The sequence below is a fragment of the Furipterus horrens genome, unplaced genomic scaffold (assembly GCF_987537825.1).
Source record: "Furipterus horrens unplaced genomic scaffold, mFurHor1.1.pri manual_scaffold_1, whole genome shotgun sequence".
Taxonomy (NCBI): domain Eukaryota; kingdom Metazoa; phylum Chordata; class Mammalia; order Chiroptera; family Furipteridae; genus Furipterus; species Furipterus horrens.
This window is the reverse complement of record NW_028327171.1, coordinates 66,439,419-66,446,343: the sequence shown is the minus strand read 5'-3', so window position 1 is coordinate 66,446,343 and position 6,925 is coordinate 66,439,419. Positions and strand designations below refer to the sequence as shown.

The following is a 6,925-nucleotide window of genomic DNA, read 5'->3' as shown; positions in this document are numbered from 1 at the left end:
AGTAAAGAGAAAATCCTCAATACCTATTCATTTGCAATAAGACTATGGTAATTTTCAAAACTGTACCCTCTCTTCTAACTTCCATAGGAAAAAAAAAAAGTCTTACATATCCATCCTATTTTTTAAAAAAGCATAAGATTTATTTATCTTTCTAAAATCCTGTTGCTAATAATGAGATTCAGTTGGCGCCACCATTTAAAGAATGCAACAGATAAAGCTTTCTTCCAGTAAATGTAGACACGGCCTAAATTACTACAAAGAGAAAACTCCAGAGAGCCAGAGCAAAGAAAATAAAAAGTATCCCTCACCTCTGGCATATACCTGATTGTATCTTTCTCATTAGTTCTGAACTGCTTTGTCTTGCCGCCAGGCTGAAGCACTACTGCCATTAGTCACTGATATTAAGTATTGTGTACGTCCAACTTAATGGCAAAGGGTTAAGGTAAGGTACACAAAGGATTAAACACCAAAAATCCTGGGTTTTCTTTTGGAAATGGATATACTCAACTAAATCAGATATCTGACTCCAATTACAGTAAGTCAATAACCTTCAGTCACTTTAACAACATGGTACAATGGCCAGACTCACTTGCCATGGATCATAGTCTCATATCTTTCATATGGTGTTGGGGACATATGACATATGTAAATGCCCAGTGGGTTTTTATTCCATACATGAAATGCAACAAACAAAATTCAGCTTTTATATTACATATAATGCAGTGCTAATCTAGTCACAGAAATGAATAAGGATGATATCTAGTATAGATATAGAAGGATCACCACAATATATTAAGTAAAAATTTTAAGGGTCAAAATATCATGTATAGTGTATTGACTTTTATATAACAAAGGGGAGAAACCAATGTATATTTTATATATGCATTTGCTTACATAGTCACAAAATATTTTAGGAAAAATAACCAAGAATTCTGGGAACAGCAAATGACCAGGCTCACAAGAAAATTTTTGCTGTTTATTCTTTTATACTTTTACATTTTGAATCATGTTAATTCATTTGATATTTAAAAATGAAAACACTGTAGAGTCAAGATACTTAATTTTTTAAAAAAGACAGAAAAATCAGCTTCTGGTGAAACTCATAAGTAATTACATAAAATTATGATTTTAGTAAACTGGAACTTTTATCCTAAGTACATTTATAAATGAATAAACCTAGTTTAGGAATTTCAGCTTAATGAGAATAAGGGATTAATTTGGGGTTGACACTTTTTCATAGATAAAGGTTATTTTCAGGAAGGAGTCACATCTGATCTTGTAAAGTAGTAGCATACTAATTCAATGGTAGACTTGGCAAGTGAGAGGTCTTTGAATATTATGACATAATAGCCACAGTCAATATGTATTTATAAAATTCAACTCTATGTCCAGCACTATGCTAGCATCAAATATGTGCCTTTCAGGCACTTACTATCTGTCTAATGGGTGTGGAGCAGCTGAGAGGTAGTAAGAGGTGAATAAAATACTTAGGTAATTAAAGCTTAGCTAGATTAAGGCAAGTTAACAGTTGGATGTTCACGGTATACTTAGCAAGGACATACATCCAGCTCCGGGAGAAAAGGAGAGTCTTTCTGGGAAAGTGACTTTAGAGTAGCCACATACCTAGGCTTCTTCATGAACACTTCTTCTTGTGATATTTTAACCTTAATGCAAAATCAGGAGGAATTGTAGTTCTTTTCCAGAAGATGATAATGATGATTTGCTTCTCTCTTCATGCATGATGATTTCACTTGTGATGACTAGTAATGTTTTGTTTAACTCTTTAATCTAGACCTCTGTTACAAAGCTGTATGGGTTCAAGCTATGCTAATTATAATGAAAAGTCAACAGACTATTAATTAAAAATGAATCCCTGTCATTGCAATCACATATATTTTAATAACTATTTACTTTTTAAAAACAAGATTTCCTGAGAAAAACTCTCAAGTCCTTTCCTTCATGGAATAATTCTAGCCATTCTAACTTAGTTCCCTCTTAATTCAAACCCAAATTTCTAATCTTATAATATTTTTATTAAAAACATCAGGAGAACTAACAGTTGAATGTACAAGTGGCTTTATAATATTGAAGAAGGTAATCAGATTCTTTGTTTGGGTTTTCCAGTCCAACTTTTTCTCATCTTCGGTGTTAAGGCTGATATAATCATTCCTGAGATAGAGAATGAGAATGCCAAGTGCAGGCCCAGGCAAGAGCAAGACAAGGGAGGTGACCCTTTTTCCTTCTTTACAATAAACCCACACTGTGACTTTTCTCCCTGGATTGAGGGCTGCTGGCAGGCATAATTTATCTGATACACGCAATCAAAACAAACTTTTTTTTTCTTCAGTTTCCCATTTCACCAGGAGGTAGTTGTTCTGGAGAGAAGTAATTCACTTGACATGATGTTCTCTTATTCATTTTTAAAATTTTTGTTATTAATCCTATTACTCTAAGGAATGTAATTTCTTTATATGCTAGGAGATAACTACAATGAATATACAGTATTAATAAACAGAAAATGAAGGCCAAGGCTTTTTTCCATGTAAGTAAAATTAAGTCAATTATATATAGAGAAAGATATAAAGATATATAAACACAGATTAACAGAGAAGTTCAAATGAAGTCCAGAGGCAGTATCATTTGCATCTAGTCGATTCATTGTTAATACATACATAATCACTAAGATAGAATAACACTGAAAAACATATAATTAAATATGGTTTGATAGTCTTTGCAAATTTTTCTTCTAACGAATACTGCTCTGTGCTTTCCAAATTAAAAAATAAATAAATAAATAAAATTATAAGCATGCTGCCCCGACTCAAGTGGCTCGGTAGATTGGGCATCGTCCCACAAAGTGAATGGTCACCAGCTTAATTCCTGATCAGGGTACATGCCTGGGTTGCTGGCTAGGTCCCCAGCCGGGGACATGCGAGAGGCAACCAATCAATGTTTTTCTCACACATCAAAATTCCTCTCCATCTTTTCTCCTTCCCTTCCCCTCTCTCTAAAAATAAATAAAATATTTTCAAAATTATAAGCATGATTTGCTTTAGTTATGACTGTATTACAATAAATTCATTTCTCACCCATGATTTTAACATAAGTGTTTGGGTCAGCAGGAAAAGTACATGTCAACTCGACTTCATCTAAACAGAGAACTTTAATAGTTAATACAGTGGCATATGCACTTCTTGAACTCTCAGCTGTCAAAAACACCATTAATAAACAAGGGAGTAGATATTATTCATGAAAAGGAGAAGCTTGGTTTAGAACTCCTTTAATAATAAAACCTTAATCCCTGCCAATCATCCTATCTTAAGAGGAAAGAACTGCATTTAATGCAAATCCAGGGATAACAGTTTTCACCCAAACTACAAGCAACCAGCAAGATTTTCCTCTAAGGCTCCACTGATTCCCTGGCCTGAGACAGAATTGCATGTTTCCATTCAAGGCAGATAAAAATTCAACTTTAATTTACATTTTGTGTAAGAATAGTATACAGTTCCTTTGAAAGCCTGTAAAAAGCCATTATTCTATAGTTTTGAGTAACTTAGCATTATAAGTTTGCTACCAATGGTTACCTTTTACGCACAATGAAAACATTATCTTTTGTCCAAGAGATTTTTTTTTTCAGCTTTAGAATAGGTCTCTGTCACTTATTTCCTTCTTGCCTACAAACTACAAAATGGCATAGAAATGTAGTTAAAATGTAATATTTGGAGAATAATCTTATCATCACACTTCATTTAGTAACTCTAACAGTGACTTGTACCTTTCTTCCTCATGTAGGAATTGCCTGTGCATAAATCTGACACTTTTTAACAAGGCTCTTTTTCTTCTTCTGCCCTCCCTCCATCCATCCTTGTTTCACTGCCTTTCTCGCCTTTCCTCTGTCCCTGTTTCCATCATTCTGTGTTTCTCTCCTCCCTCTCTTTCTTCCTATCTCCTTTTATATAGTTTGTTCTGGCTACATTCTTTCTATAGCAGTAGATATATATAGGAGGACAATACAGAACTGGTGTGGATTAAGGTTTTGCAGTTGATAAAAAGTAAAATGGTCCAGCTATACACCCACTCAGATCCTGAAATGGGAACTGGCAAGATAATATTTATCATCTGTAATTATTGATAGTTATGTTGTATTATTACAAGTAACTCACTGAGCAATTTGGTGGTTTTGCATTAAACTAGTTTAATTTTGTCAGCCATTCAATGATGAATGGAAATGTTTGGTAGTAACTCATGTGTGGTCAAAGGTACAAATTATGACTCAGATGACCAGATGTTAGATTTGTTAACTAAATAGTTACCAGATCATCATTCCCTTTCTACATGAAGAGAATATTATGCAATTATAAAAATAACTTGCATTTGGAGCTTTTATTTTTCTTTATTAAAGTAGCACTTTTGAATAATTTTCCTCTTTGATTATTTAAGAAGGCTCACATCCTGAGAATCAAAGGTTGCCTATGCTATGTATATGCTGAATACTGTATCATCTCATACATATTTCCAAAAGCTAGCAGATCAATACTACAAATTAGAAACTACTCCCACCTTAGCCACATGGAAATACATTCCATGACCTCCAGTGGATGCCTGAAGCCTAGGATAACACTAAAACCTACATAAACTATGAAAAAGTTTCATTTACAAAGCAGGCACAGTAAGAAGTTACAATAATGACTAATAATAAAATAGAACAATTATAACTATATATTGTAATAAAAGTTATTTGATTGTGGTTTCTGTCTCTCCACATACTTATTGTACTGTACTCACTTATCTCCTTGTAATGATGTAAGAGGATGCAATGCCTACATGATGACCTGAAGTGAGGCGGATGAATTAGGCACTGGGAAGTAGGTTTAGCCTATCATCCACTTCTGATGATAAGGGTTACTTGAATACATGCACTGCAATATGATAATCAAGATGGCCACTAAGTCATTAACAAAGGGGAGTGTACACAGTATAGATGTGATGGACAAAGGGATTATTCATGTCTTGGTGGGGCAGATTGTACAGTGCAAGATTTCATCATGCTACTTAGAAGGGTGCACAATTTAAAACTCATGAATGACTTTTTCCTGACATTTTTAATTTAATATTGTCAGACCATGGTTGGACTAGAGTAACTGAAACTATGGAATGGGAAACCATGGATAAGAAGGGATCGAAGTTGTTAAGTAATCTTCCCAATTTCACACATTTAGTATGAGGAATGCCAGGATTGAAAACCAAGAACATCTGATTCCAATGTCTACGTTCTTAAACATTATGTTTTAATACTTGTACCAGGTTAGGGAAAAGAGAGACAGAGAAAGGAACGGAAAGAGGAAAAAGAGAGACTGAGAGAGGATAGATTTGGATTTAGAATCCAGGCTTTATCCTATAATACCTAAAAAGTAGTTGTAAAGAAGATATGTCCATTGGAACAGTTAAATAATCGTTTAGAAAAGTACATGGTTCTATTTTGAGCTAACTTTTGTGAATGGCTTAGTGCTATCAATACGAGTCTCACATGACGTCATGTATGTGAAATCACCAAGCTTAAAACATGAAACCTAAACTGTCTTTAAAAGCTGTTAAATTAATTTGAATTTGAAGTTTAATTTTTTATTAATTTTACCATCAATACAGAGCATAAAAACAAAAACAAAGAAACAAAACAAAAATATAATTATCTCCTCCTTTTCCATTTTACTTTCTCATGATGTCTACTCTTTTCTCAGGACTCACTGCCAAAACTCAACTTCTAGGCCATGCTGGCTGAAACACGCCGCGGCTACAAATGTGCTGAAACTTTTTAGAGTAACCCCAGCCTATTTCCCTGGACTGTCTCAGGGCAAGATCCACAAACTTTTTCCCTACAGGTCTGGAGAGAAAATATTTTAGGACTTGTGGGTCATACAATTTGTTATCAGTTTTGTCTCTAATCAACTCTGCTATTATAGCAAAAAAGTCAAAAACAAATTAGCACGTCTGTGTTCCAATAAAACTTTATTTAAGAGCATTCACACCTGACTTACATCAAATTTGCATGTGTCCCAAAATATTATTCTTCTTTTACTTTTCATTCAACCATTTAAAACACATTCCAAGCTCAAAGGCCATACAGATAATGGCCGTGAGCCTGACTTGGTATGTGGCTCCTGTTTGCCCACACCTGATCTAAACCACAGACTTCCGTAGGAACCCAGCTGGAATGAGCCCACTGTACAGCCCAATATACCAAACCTGTAAGGAATCAAGCGTCAATGAGCCAGTAGAAGGGTGGCAACAAAAAGCTGCAGAAAATGAAACACAGTAAGAGAGAAGGTGGCAGCTAAGATAGAGTTTCGATATCTTCATAGGTCAAACCCAGGAACTTCATTTTTGCCTACACAGCAATTCTTTTTATCAGTGTGCTGAGAGGTGACCAGGAGAAGAGACGGCTGGAGAAACTCTGTTGTCATGTGATAGATACCAAATATGTAAAACTCAGTTTTCTGGGTAATGCAGGAGAAGGATTCCCCCCTTCATACAACAGCTAGAACTACCTAATGACGCCAAAGCAATTACCTCGATCTACCAAAACCCTTACTATTTCCTGGATATGTAAAAAATAATTTCAACCTTTGCCTCTGCTTTTGCTCCTTTCATTAAGATCATATCGTTCTGTTGTGAAACACAGCCATGGTTCCAGACTTGTTATAATACATTTGAGAGCACTTCAGCTTTCTGAGACATGGCACAGTCCTCTGGTCTGACTGGCATTACTATAGTTGCATCAGATTCAAACAGAACATTTCAGGCAATTCTTCAGATGCCTGAATTCATTCATTAAATGTCAAGCATTGATGGTTTCAACATGTGTGGATATTCCTTTTTAAATAGTACTGTCATCTAACACTAAAGCCCATTTTATTAACCACAGTTG

At 34.8% G+C, this 6,925-nt stretch overlaps 1 protein-coding gene across 1 annotated transcript in view; it reads right to left on the bottom strand.

Moving 5' to 3' along the window:
• ROBO2 (roundabout guidance receptor 2) overlaps window positions 1-6,925 on the bottom strand; it is a 604,209-nt gene that overhangs the window by 278,399 nt on the left and 318,885 nt on the right. The window lies entirely within an intron of this gene.